Here is a 14,308-nt window from a genome sequence, read left to right on the forward strand (position 1 = left end):
GTGCAAAGCTCTCCCCCTTCACCTAGTCTGTCTGCACCGTTTCAATGCCCTTAGGAGCACTCTGGGTTTTCTAGGGCCTCCTGTTTTGGTTGTGCACTGAAGCTTACTTGAATTTTCAGCCACCCGATCCGGCTGTCAGTGGACACCCCCTTGTAATGGTTTTTCCTCCAACGGTGCCTGACCTCGCTTGCTTGGAATTGTGGGAGTCTTTCTGCCGGCACAGGGTGATGGAGAAGTCGGCTGGGCGTAGAGGTGCAAATACTGATTTTACCGTGAGTGCAAACGGGGAAGCTGGGCGTTTGGGATGGGGGCTAAAGGGAGCGAATCTACGCCCGGGTGGTCCACTGTCACTGCCTTAGACTCCATCTCTGCTCAGGCCCGGCCAAGGTTCTAGGCCTCCTGACAGGGCATAGCAGAGCCATTGTGTTGCTGAGTGAGGGCTTCTTAAAGCACCCCCCCAAAAAAGGAGGTATGTGCTTGCAAATGGAATCGGCTGCCTTGCATTCACTACACATCGGGTGCCCTGAGCTGGAAATTGCAGACTTTCACAGGGCAGCTTTGGATACGGCTGTCCAAAGCGTGGCGAATGTAGGAGCTACTCCAGAAAGGCCAGGAGTGCCACAGGTTGATGGTAACTGGGCAGGGCCTCTGGGCTTCCACTGTACAAAGCTCCATGTCTCCTCTCTGCTCAGCCAGCAACACAGCCTTTGAATTTGCTTAATACCCTTTCTGGCTCCTCAGAAAGGAAGCTGCCTTTGTGGCCATGGCATTCTTTGATTTGTCAGGGGGAAACCACTCCGTGCCCTTCTGAATTCTGCACCCTGAGCCAAATAGCAGGCTTGCTTCCCTCCCCTTTCCTAGAGACTTCTGCATACAGAGTTTTTCTATCCAGCAAGGGGCATTTTTCCTGTTCTTGGAGTGCAGCTTAGAAACATTCCTTCTTCAGCTATTGACCATAAAAGTTTGCTCCCAACTGCTCTCCATTAGAATGTTTCCAGCGCTGTTTGCTGAAACGAGCCTTTCTTCCCACGTCCACTGTAGGAAAATCACGACTTGATGTTTTGAGAAGGGAGATGCAGAAATCCCTCAAGGAATCTCCAGCGGTGCATGAGTTTCTCTCTGCCAAGCGCAGCTGCATTAAGTGCTGCTCTCTCCCAGTCCTCCACTAAGTGCCTGGCACTTGAATTTGAAGGAGAAACTTTTCTTCCACCCTGTTTAGACGTCTGTGTCCTTCTCCCTCGAGGAGTGACTTAGACTTTCGCCCCCTGTTTTGTAAACTCCCATCTTAAACACTTCTTTTTGGAGAAAAGATTTAGCTGGGTTTCATTTGAAACCTTCCGGACAAGTGGCTTTTGTACAAAATCTCTTCACCTGTTTTGCTTCCGGTCCTTTTTCTCTATTGCTCTGGGGATCAGGATATATATATTGTTATTGTATATGCAGTAAGGGACACTTCATAGTCTTTAATCAGGCTGGTGAAGATTGAAACATCCACAGCCTGTGTTGCCTTCTAGTCGTGTGTTTAGGGCTCTTTAGAGGGCAAAAGGTGTACAAAACATCTAGCTAGAATATACTCCTGCAAAAATGGTCTTGGACTCTCAGAATACAATTGGAGTAAAACGAGCCCTCATAGGAATAGGAGTGGTTTAATGTGGCCCGGATCGTTTCCCAGGATTCCCTTCTGTATCATTTCAGCTGGCAAGCAGCGGCATCAAAGTAGAAAATTGGTACAAAATGTTGGCCCAGCCTGTGCCAGCGAGTGCTTCCGTTTGGAGTCTGACCATCTTCCCTGTGAAGCGGTCTTGGAGTGTGGGTGGGTGGGCAGTCTTGCGCTTTCCCCCCTGCGAGATGGTTCTTGCTCCTTTCCAGAGCCCATGGCTTTCTCCACTTCTTGACTGCTGACTTGTTTTGAACAGAACACCACAATCTGCAATACCCCGACTCGCTTTCTTCTCTCTGAGCGGCTCCTGTTCCAAACTGAGGCCAGCTTCGCCTCTGATAATGGGGAAATCGCACTTTAATCTTCTTGACCGTCAGCGCAACTGGCATTTCCCCCCCCCAGTCTTGTGTGTCTTTCCAAGTGACTGATGGCCATATGTTGTTCTGCTTGATGAAGAGGGCTGCCTCACTTCAAGGTTCCCTGCGAGCTGACCTCTATAAATATCCTTTCACCCAATGAGAAAATATCAGCAAACAGAGAAGGGCAGGGATCATTCTGGCGGCTCCTCTAAAAAGCTGGACTTTCCAGGAAGTGCTTGTCTAAAATCCACCTGCCGTTTTGCATTTCGAAAGGCAGCTTGACTTATATTGAGCAGGTATCCCAGTTACATGATTGAGGGGGGGATAGTAAAAGATCTCTCCATTGGTCAAAATCCACAGTATGCCAGCAAATACTTGCCTTTCCATTTGGTTTGGGCCAGATTCATCTTGCTGCTTTCTCGCGATCTCGAAGAGGTAACGCAAATGTAAAGGGAGAAAAATGGCATGTGCTTCACTCTTGACAAGGGGGATTCTCAGCATGTGTTTTACCTCCTGGCTAGTTTGGAAAACCGACTCCTCGTTTTCAGCCCTAATGTAAAACAGACAAACTGGCTTCCAAAACACTTGTTCACGGGGACTCTCGTTCTTCAAAACATCCTGCTCAACATTTGTCTAGTTTACGGCACGCAACTTCAAACTAAATCTTTCCTCTTCTGTGTTCGACAGTGGCTTCCAGGGTAGAAAGACGGGAGTTGTTCTTTCTGCTTTTTGAGAAATGGAACAGTGGGGGTGGCCCACAATTCTGTGTACACTCTCTAGTGAATGGGGAGCTCAGAGATGCCTCGGTGAGCATTTCCATCATTTCTGTAAAAACACTAAGCTATTGAATCCCTGTCTTCCCAGAATACTGCTGAAGCTTCAGAGGAAAAACAATGCATTTTCCTGCATTGCTTACCTGGCCTTTGAGAAAGCGGTTGCTTAGAAAGGCTGCTTGCTTTTTCCACCTTGCTGTCTTTCCATCTTTTTTTGAGGGGCAAAAGATCTTCCTTCCTTCTTTCCTGGTTCTTTTGCATGGTGTCTAGTGGTTATGGGCCTTAAGGTTCCTCTGTACCTTGGCAGTTTTTCAAACACTGTTCTTTTCTGTGTTCCACATATCCTAATAAGTGACTGAAATGGAACCGGTTTCTCAGCCTCCCTTTAAGTAGATGCAGAATAAATGAAGAAGAGAACCGCTTAAGAGCTGTTGAATTGAGAACTCAGTGTACCCTGTAGTGCCGCATCTACAAGAAAACGTCAGTATTTTGAATGCAGCTGTGTGAAGCCAGTCCTTGGATGTACGGATGAGCAGTAGGTTCTTCTGTATGCTTGTGTTTCACTACCAGACTTGGTGAAGCCCACCCACTCCTCCCTTCCCTCCGTGTAAGGAATGTAGGTGGTGCCACCTCACTCCGAATACCCCACCAGTCTGAGTCATTAACCTAGAATCCTGCACCCACGGAGAATGTGGCTTCCAAGATGAACTGGGGCATGGTCCGAGCAGGTCGCTATTTTCTGATTCCCACACTGGAGCTTATAGTATCCCTTCCTAAGGAAACATCGGGTGCTGGCCAATACACGTTTAGGCCAGAAAAAGGCTTGCAAAGGGCCTCTTTTGGCCCCCTAGGGCTGTCTCAGGAAAACAACCACTTTTCCCCCTAATGAATGCTTTTCCAAAATATGTAAACTGCTGCATGGTGTCCCTGTGAAATGTGGATCCCATCATCTTCTCTAGGCTGAAAAACGCAGCTTTGGTACTGAGGGCAACCTTTCTTTCGCAAGTGGAGAGGAGAAACCATTGGTCATGGGGGTAAGTGGACCATACCAAACACTGCGTTTCCTGCAAAACAGAGACATTGCCGTTTTAAAGTGGCTTGTTCCCGTCGGACACTTTGCGAAGTATAATTTATTATGTCTTGTTTCTTTTAATGTACGCCTTTGTGCTTTAAAAAACGGGATGCTTGAGGTAATGAGTAGAACTCTTGTTACTGTAAAAGGAAAAAAATCGGCTGTGAATCTTTTTTTAAAGTATTTGTGTGCACACATCTGATTCTTGTTGAAATGCCTTTTTTAATTTTTAATCTTCATGTTAAAACCTGTGATGCAATGTTTTATTCGTATAATCCTGGCACTGTTCTTGAGATTCGCTCGGCAGTGGACAGTGAAGCATAGTATTTTTTAAACATGAATGTCAATTTCCAAATGGGGTTCAACCAGGATAAGGGCTTTATACACATTGGGGCAGGAGGGGCCCGTCTGGCGGCGATGGAGGGGGGTTCCACTTTGCCAGGAACTGGATCCTGCTACTGATCTTTCTAATGTGCCTGTTTTGATGGGACATTGCAAGGAACATTGTGTACCCTCGATACCTTCTCCTCTCCCCCCCCTTCCCTGATTTTGCACCCTTTTAATGTAAAATAAAACATCAGTTTTGCTCTGTTTAAGATTCGCGTCGTCCTTTTTATTTTGGAAGAGCAAGTTAATTCAGGCTGAAGCAGTCCCCATTACTGTGTACGGGTGCGAAAATTGGATGATGAAGAAAGCCGACAGGGGGAAAGTAGATTTCTTTGAAAGGTGGTGTTGGGGGAGAGTTTTATGGATACCGTGTGGTGGTGGTGGAAAGTGCCTTCAAGTCACAGCCAGTGTTCCCTCTAAGCTGAGTTAGTGTGAGCTAGCTCACAGTTTTTTAGCCTCCGGCTCACACATTTTTGTCCTGGCTCAGGAAGGATGTCTCCAGAGCAAACTAACTTATGCAGTAGCCAAATCGCTGGCTCACAACTTTAATGCCAGTAGCTCAAAAAGTAGAATTGTTGCTCACAAGACTCCACAACTTAGAGGGAACACACAGCCGACTTATGGCCACCCTGTGGGGTTTTCAAGGCAAGAGATATGCAGACGTGTGTGGCCATTGCCTGCCTCCACATCAAGACTCTGGTATTCCCTAGAGGTCTCCCATCCAAATACTAACCAGGACTGGACCCTGCTTAACTCCCCACATCTGATGAGGCTAGCCTGGCTATCCAGGTCAGGTGCAGGTGCCGTGGACGGCAAGAATGACAAATCAGTGGGTTCTAGACCAATGACGCCTGAACTCCCCCAAGAAGCTAAAACGACTAAACTGAGGCTATTGTCGTTTGGTCACATTTTGAGAAGACAAGTCACTGGAAAAGACAAGAATGCTGGGGAAACAGGAAGACCCTGCGTCAGAGGGATTGACTCCATAAATGAAGGCACAGTCTTCAGTTCGCAAGACCCGAGCAAGGCTGTGAAAGATAGGCCGCTTTGGAGGACATTAATACCTATGGTTGCCATAAGTCGTCGGAAGCAACTTGATGGCACTAAACCCTCCCCACCTACCATTTTGAAAACAGGCGGGGTGTGGTGGAACGGACTGCTGCAGAGCGGTGCTTATTTCCAGCTCCTGCTTTGGAAAGTAGCACCGTCGTTCATATTTGGTTGGAAGGGGCTAGTTACTTGCCAAATTAAGAGCATTTGCAAAAGAAGAAAACCACCAGGTTCCGCATGTTTCTTACTCCCCCAGCTTTTCATGTCTTAGTAATAAAGGGAAATACTCAGTGTCTTCTGAAGGGTAACATAATGGGATAGGGAATTTGACCAGTGGGCACAGGCCTCCCCTCCACCTGGGACTGTCCACAACCAAAGACTGGGGGAGCAGACTCCTCAGCGTGGGACTCCAGTGAAACTCATAAGCAAAGTCTCATTTCCCAGGTTCCTTTCCCTCCAGTTGACAGATCCTTCTCTTTAGCAGCTGAATGCAGGTCCTTCCCACAAAACAAGGTAATGGCCGGCACAATTTGGCTTCTTGTGCGACCAGAAAAAGTAATTTCCAGCATTGTGGCCGGAAGGACCACCATGTTCTTCTGCTGCTCTCAGTCTTCATAAAAGGCACTCTGGGGCTTGTGGTTTAGGATTTAGCTGGCTTTGGACTTTCTGGGTCTGGGTTGGGAAATACCTGGAGATTTGGGGGGTGGGGCCTGGGGACAAGAGGGTTTTGGGGGAGGGACCTCAGCTGGGTACCATGCCGTAGGCCCCACCCTCCAAAAGAGGCCATTTCTCCCAGGGAACTGAGATCTCTCTTGTCCGGAGATCAGTTGTCATAGCAGGATATCTCCGGCTCCCCACGGAGGTTGGGGAGCCCTCTTCTGGGGGCTAGGGAGGGGAGAGCCGCCTATGCTGCTGGGGTTGCCAACTCTGGGACGGGAAATTCCTGCAGATTTGGGAGTGGAGCACGGGGAGGGGCAGGGTTTGAGGACCTTCACGGGGCACACTGCCCTGGAGTCCACCCGCCTCAGAGGCCACTTCTCTCCTTTTTTTCCCCCCAAATATTTTTATTGGGTTTTTTACACATACAGATACCCACCACCTACAACATCACCCATTACCCTTTATACTTAATTGCTTCTAAACAGCAGCATAATCATTTTCCATCCATTTAACACCATTTCTAAATGCTTCTAGGCAGCTACACAGTCATTTAACAAGTACATTTTCCTCCTTATTCATACATACAAGCATCCAATAATTGTATTGTTATTCTTTTCTCACTTTTTTTCCCCTTGAGACAGTCCACTATTCAAATTTGTTTTACCATTTATACTTAAGGTTATCTCAGCCAGATTTACATAGTTTCTTACTTCACTACCAGAGACACCATCCCAAAAACCAAAAAGAGAAAACCTTACTTACATAATCTCTCCTACTAATATCAAATAACATGGTTCAATTAATACTCATTTCATTTAAAACCAAACCAAATTTATAAATATTGAATAATATTAAATAATCATATTATCCTCTTTAACTTATAATAATTCATTTTACCCATAAATAAATTCATATATATTACTTTCATATCTTGACCACATTTCTTATCTGTAGCTTTAAATCCCACCAACAACATCAACCTTTAAATCAAGTCAATTCACTCCAATCTAACTAATTCAACACCTATTTATAATTCATATTGGCTAAATCATTTCCTTTAACACCAAATCAATTTTATAGATATTAAATACTCATACTATCATCTTTAACTTATAATAACTCATTTTACCCATCAAATTATATGCAAATATAAGTAAATTCATATCTTTTTCTTTCAAGTAGTGCCCTGTCAGCATTTCTTGCCTGTACCTTTAATTCATTCTATTAATACTTGAAACAAGGTGCTGCCTTCTTAAATCAGTTTTTCTGTTTTACATACTATATACCCAGCACCGATAGCCTACATCATTCTATACCAGTCAAAGTATTCCTTAAAAAGCCACAGATAATATACCCATATAATTTATGTTGCTTTCTGAGCATCATTAGTTTCCTTAGCCGCAGTTGCATGTCCACATGTTCTTTCCCTCTACACAAATGATAATTCTTTCCCAGTCTATCTTCCGTGTTTTTTAAACCAACTTGTCTCCATATCTTCCTGACCTGTTGCCTTTTGCGCACATTTTGCTTTCGTCTCCCTCTTCTCCATTTCCTTTTCACTTTACCAGCCTTTCTTTCTCCTTTTGGATAATTTTTTCCCAGTCTATCTTTCGTATTTTTTAAGCCAACTTGTCTCCATATCTTCCTACCCCGTTGCCTTTTCCACACATTTCGCTTTCGTCTCACTCTTCTCCATTTCCTTTTCACTTTACCAGCCTTTCTTTCTCCTTTTGGATAATTTTTTCCCAGTCTATCTTTCGTATTTTTTAAGCCAACTTGTCTCCATATCTTCCTAACCCGTTGCCTTTTCCACACAGTTCGCTTTCGTCTCACTCTTCTCCATTTTCTTTTCACTTTATCAGTTTTTTTCCGCCCGTTTTCCTCATTAGTTTCTTCCCTTTGCTTTTGTAACAACGTGTCTTCTAGCTCTTTATCCTCCTTTATTTTCTCCATTTGTAATCCCAAAAGTGAAAGTAAAGTAAAAACGGATGGTCGTTTTTAGCGAACATGGCAGCCATGTTCCCTGTTGCCTGCTTCAGCGTCAGGGCTGTTTTGGACACACACCCCGCCCTTGCCAGTTGCGGGGAGGGGCCAGAAAGACGCCCCCTGCCCCAGCCCCCACCTCCGGGGCGCTGGTCGAGCACCCCCGAACCTCGGGAGGCTCAAATAAAACAGAAACAGTTCGGGCAGGGACGGAGCACATCGAGCTCCCTCCCGCCCGTCAAAACGCCGTACCGGAAGTCTCCCAGAGGCCACTTCTCCAGGGGAACTGATCTCGGTAGTCTGGAGGCCAGTTATACTCCCGGGAGATCTCCAGGCCTCACCTGGGGGTTGGGAACGCTGTACCGCGGAGCCTCCTCTCCAGAACACCCATTTTCTCCAGGAGATCTTGGGGGCCATTTGTAGTCCCAGGAGATCTCCATGGCAACCCCTGTGACCCTTCAAGGGCTCCGTGTCAAAGGCAGAATGCTCGGCCACTCAGCCGCAGGTCCTTCCGATTGAGACAATGCTGTCTGGAACTAAAATCATAGCTCAGATCGCTGCCAGGTGGTGTGTGTCAGCCCCTGGAGCCGCTTGAACTTCTGGAAAGTACACATCCAAGACGGATCCGTCCCTTCATATTGGGCCAACGGTGCCTGAGCTGTCCAGGCTGGTCTGGTGATCCGTTTCACTACAAGGCAGAGATGTGTTGTTACACTCTTGAATTAAACTTGCCACTTGTGACCAGGAAGGCCATCTGTGTTAACATACTTCTGTGGTCACTCTGAGGAAATGTGGGAATTGGCCTTGGACGTGGATCTCTATTTTCTGGGAGTTTCTGCTTTCATTTCACAACAAAAATGTCTGCTTGCCAGGAAGTCATTCTTCTCCAGGCCAGTTTGGCCAGCAATCCTGGAGGTTTTTTGCCATCTTCTGGGCATGGGAAAGGGGTGACTGGGGTGTGTGTGGGTTATGGCTAAAGGGTGCCATGCAGCTAAAGACGTTTTTAGGGAGTTTCCCCCCCCCCCCCTCCGTTTTCCTGGATTCCGCCTTGGAGATATAATACACCATTCATATCTCTGAGAATCATGGGTTTCTTGAAGGCAAATCATGTCTACTTTTTCTCTCTTTTTTTGAATTCACATTTTATTAAACTTTAGCAAACATTGTTTCAAATAGACAGCAGTAATAGTTATCACAGTTATACAACTCACAAACTAGGACAAAGACTTAAGTTAATGAAATACAATCGATCCAGTAATGATCAAAATGGCTTTTTGTTTCTTTCTTTAACATTTTTATTCAAATATCAGCAGTACATGATATAATCTCTGAAGGAGTTCTGCCTCCGGATGGAGTCTGGAAGGCCTCAGATGATCTGATTGTCGCTGTCTGGAAACTTGATCTCTTTCCCATCCTTCCAATTCTCCTGTTGTTGTTTTCTGGACTCAGAAGCTGAACATGTTCCCTTTGACTGGGATTTAGATCTTCTAGTTCTGAGAGTGACTTTGTGGAAGGTTTTGGCAATGTCAGGTGAGCACTTTTCTGCCGCAGTGGTTTGATCTTATTGTCATCCACGGTCGTCTTCTTAAGATGCTGGTTCTGTTCCCCAAGGTGCCTGCATCTATTTTCTTGAAGCTTCAGGATATTTTTCAGAGATTTGTTCTGCCTCCTCAGCTCACTGTCGCCAAACGTCCCACCTGGCTGAGGTAGGCTTCTGGGAGCATGTTCTGCAGCAGAACGCCAACTGTTAACTTTGCCTTCCAATCCCGACTGTTGCTACCTTTCTGCTCCCTGTTTCATTTTCTTAAACACTTGTTCTAACTTCTGTCCTTTGACCTGAAGTCCTTGAGTCACGTGGACAGCAGAATCTCGCTCCTCAGCTAACTCTAATACTTCAGCTTTCAGTTGGATTTCATTCTCCATTTATTCCAAGAGTTTGGTTTTCTCACGGAGCTGAGAGCTTTCCTCAAACATCCTGGCATTTCCCTTTAATATCATACGAAGATTCCCTTCCACCTCATGACATCGTTTCTCTTTTTCCTCTACCTCCTGCCTAAGGTGCTCGCATTGGTTCTGTTTTTCAACCAGTTGCTTTTCTAAAAGCCAATAATCAGACTTTGAATCTCTTTTTAAAATGCTGTTTTGTTCTTAGCCTTGTTGCTGAATGCAGTGCTCGTGGCTCTCCATCCATGTTTTGTTTGTTCAGTAGTTTTAGTTTTTTTGCTAAAGAAGAGTCCTCTAAACCCACATGGATGGTTAATTATGCCTCCTGTATGATACCATTTGCAGCTATTCTGGCGGTCTGAAGAAGATCCATCTGGGACCTGAGTGCTGTCTGTCTTTGTAATAGGAGCACATCTCTCTCTGACTTTATGGTGTGCACAGAGTAGTTCTCCTTCATGGATGATAACTGAGCCCAGAGTTCCTGACACTCCTTCTGCAAGGCCCGTATCTGCTGGTCTTTGTCCAGCAGGACACTGGCTTGCCCAATCAGATCTTTTCGCTCCTGCTCTTGAGCCAAACACCTCGCGCAATTCCCTACCAGAGGAATTCGGGTCCTCTGATACTGCAGGCGAGGAGGCCTGCCTGAATCTGTGCAGAGATCCTGCACACAAAGGCTCCCCTTCAAAGTGCTCCAAAATATACTTTAGGAACAGCTGAGACTGCAGCTCCAGTTCCTTCTCTAGCTGGCGGATCCGAAAAGTTTGGTCACTGTCAGCTTCCCACTGGAGCTTGTCCAAGACTTCCTGGAGGTTGGCATGGCACTCCGGGCTCAGCACGCCATCAGAGCCTCCACGGCTGTCACTCCTGTGGATGACCAGCTCCTTGGCCAGCTGACGCTGCAAGTCCCAGGCCTGGCACATGGCGCTGTCTCGCTCCTTCTCCAGGATCTCCCGGGAGGCTCTTCGCTCTGCTTGTTTCCAGTGCAGGATCTTCTGAATCTCAGCTTCTCACTCCTTTTTGGACGTTTCCCTCTGCTTGTCAAGTTCACGGGCCAGGTACGGCTGCTCTCATGTGGACCGAAGCCTTCCAGCCAGCTGCTGTTGGTCACGCTGCACCATCTCACACAGCTCTTGAACTTCAACAGCAAATCGGTGGCAGGCATCTTCTAGTTTGGCCTGCAGTGACTCTCGTCCCCGCCGGAGGTCCTTGCAGGAAGTTCTGCAGCCATTTCCCCTGCTGGGGTTGCCACAGGAAGATTGGTGTGCAGGGGTGCCCAGGGGTGTAGGCCCTTGGACCTTTCCTGAAAGACTGCCCTTTCTCATGGTATTGGCCATGCGAGGTCAGACGAACTCATTCGCATCCCCTGAAACAATTAGTGTTTCCCCGACTAGTATGATCCTAGAGCAGTCCCTTAGTCTCCTCTTCCCAGGAAGTGCAGTCCTGGGTCAGAGGGCCAGAGGCCAGAGGCGGGCCAGAGACGAGTCCTCAGGCGGGGGCCCTGGCCAAAGGCTGGGTGGCAGCAGAAGTAATGTTCAGCATGGCCGGGTAAAGCAACCCAAGCCGCCTGGCTGGCTCAGGGGCAACTGTGGCCAGTGTTGTGGCCATCACCCAACCCAGAGAGTCCTTCTGAGGCCAAGGAGGGGCTGAGGTGCCCTCAGAAGGACTCTGGAAGGGACCAGATCCTAGCTTCTCCGTTGCTTTCTTTCTTTTTTTTGAGTTTCCTTTTGTTTGTAACCTGTAATTTCGTGATTGGTTTGCCATCAAGGCAAACCTAAGAGGCAGAAAGGCAGCCATGCTGTAGACAGGAGGGATAAACCCATTACTTGTGGAAAGGAGGATTACCAAAACATAATTCTCGTGGTGGAGGAAACATACAAATGCTCAAAATATTAGTGGTAAAATGCTGTGGTGGTAGAATGGATTGTGCACCACTGCAGGGGATGGATTCCAGTCTGGGGTACTCCCTGGCCTTAAAAAAATTTCAGGCACAACAGGGAGAGAGGTTCTGCCCTTCCTCTTTTTGCTTGTGGTACTGCTGTTCTGTTTGCAGGGAGTTTTTAACATAGGAGAGCATGCCAAAAATGTGATCCTCCAGCCATGTGCTGTGGTGGGCAGGGCTGCCAACTTCCAGGTGGCACCTGGAGATCTCCCAGAATTGCAAATAATCTCCAGACAAGCAAGATAATTTTCCCATGCTGTAGACAGGAGGGATAAACCCATTACTTGTGGAAAGGAGGATTACCAAAACATAATTCTCGTGGTGGAGGAAACATACAAATGCTCAAAATATTAGTGGTAAAATGCTGTGGTGGTAGAATGGATTGTGCACCACTGCAGGGGATGGATTCCAGTCTGGGGTACTCCCTGGCCTTAAAAAAAATTTCAGGCAAGCTGAAATCTAGCACAACAGGGAGAGAGGTTCTGCCCTTCCTCTTTTTGCTTGTGGTACTGCTGTTCTGTTTGCAGGGAGTTTTTAACATAGGAGAGCATGCCAAAAATGTGATCCTCCAGCCATGTGCTGTGGTGGGTAGGGCTGCCAACTTCCAGGTGGCACCTGGAGATCTCCCAGAATTGCAAATAATCTCCAGACAACCAAGATAATTTTCCCTGGAGAAAATGGCTGCTTTGGAGGATGGAGTCTATGGCATTATACTCTGCAGGGGTCTCTCCCCTCCCTAGACTTCACCCCCGAATTCACGGGAATTTCCCAATGCAGAGTTGGCACCCTAAATCAGGTCTCAGCCCATGCTGTTAAAGGGATATACCACGGGTGCTTTCATAGACACTAAGTATCATATCTTCCATCCAGTTTCAAATGACCGCTAAAATTGATTGAAACTGCATGATTTAGCATGTGTTAAGGCACAACGTTTACAGAGCAACAGATATCCCAGGCTTATTGTCCATGAACTGCCACTGTCCTTATCATAACTACTACCTTCTGAAATGGCTTATTTCATATTGTAAGAAAAACAAATGTCTATCAGGTTTCATTGCATTCTTGTTGCCTTGCATGGGTTACGCCCCAGCATGGCAAATGGCACCTCAGTTTCCTCTGAGAAGGCCTTGGACCTTGCAAAGGGGGAGGGTGATCCTCTAAATATGTCTGTATTTGCCTCAGACAACTTCCCAAGGCCTTGACACAACTATTTGTCTATTGACCAGTGCCCTGTGTGTGACAATGCCATTCACAAACAAAATTTGCTTCAACCGTTATTTTTTCCTCCCCCCTCTGAGGTAGCCTACGTGTCCTTATCTTATTTGTAGCAATTTTGTGAGGTAAATTACTTTACACTTATTAAGCTTTGCAGCTGAGGAGAAAGGCCTGACTGTGGGACCATTCACTTGTGTGTGTGTGTGGGGGGGGGGAAATGGCCTCAGAGGTGATCATGTAGTGAATCAAAGTACACGCCTTTCCCCCATCTCTCTGGGAAGGCAAATATGGTCACCCTGATGAGCCAACTCTTCTTGCACTCCTGGCTAGAACCTGAAATCTGTATTTCTGATGTTTTTAAGAAATAAAACTGTTACCTGATCACTTTGTCTGATGAGTCTATGTTTTTTTGGGGGGACACCTGATTAAACGGCCCTCATACCACCTACCTGACTGTGCTATGAAGTGTGTAGGGGGAGTGGGGGCAAGCCACCCTTCTCTGCCTAGCCTACCTCAAAGGGTTGTTAGGAGGGCAAATGGAAATGGCGAGACCAGCATGCACCCCCCTGAGATCCTTGGAGGGAGGACAACATTTTTAAAGAGCTAAAGAAATAAATAAAATTTTCAGCCTAAGGGCTCTTTTTGTAGCAGGAACTCCTTTACATATTAGGCGACACACCCCTAATGTAGCCAATCCTCCAAGAGCTTACAGTATGCCTAGCCAACCTCACAGAGTTGTTGTGCAGATAAAATTGGAGGCGGAGAGAATACTGTAAGCTGCTTTGGTCCCCACTGTGGAGAAAGACTGTTATTTTCCTAGGTAGAAGCTGTGGGGGAGGGGGGTGGAGATGGAAGGCTGCCGACAGAGAGGCCGATAAAGGTAGGTTGGCTGTTGCTGTTGGATGGGAAGGAAATAGGGTTGCCAACTCCAGGTGGGGAAATTCCTGGACATTTGAGGGGTGGAGCCTGGGGAGTGTGGGGTTTGAGGAGAGGAGGAACTTCAGGCTGGTATAATGCCATAGACTCCACCCTCCAAACCAGCCATTTCCTCCACGAGAACTACCATTGCCAGAATGATGAAATATGCCCCGTGCCAACTGTGGATGCTTCTACTACCCATCACTTATTCCCTGGGAAGGTCTCTGGGTCAGCCTGAGAGACATTCCGGACTTCTGTGTATCCCAGGCCACCATTTGCCCCACTGAGAGCTCCATGATGGCCCCCATATTCTATGTTTGAGATTTGGGGCAGAGTTTCTGTGCTTCT

Source organism: Gekko japonicus, unplaced genomic scaffold, assembly GCF_001447785.1.
Source record: "Gekko japonicus isolate JY-2015 unplaced genomic scaffold, Gekko_japonicus_V1.1 scaffold150, whole genome shotgun sequence".
Classification (NCBI taxonomy): Eukaryota; Metazoa; Chordata; class Lepidosauria; order Squamata; family Gekkonidae; genus Gekko; species Gekko japonicus.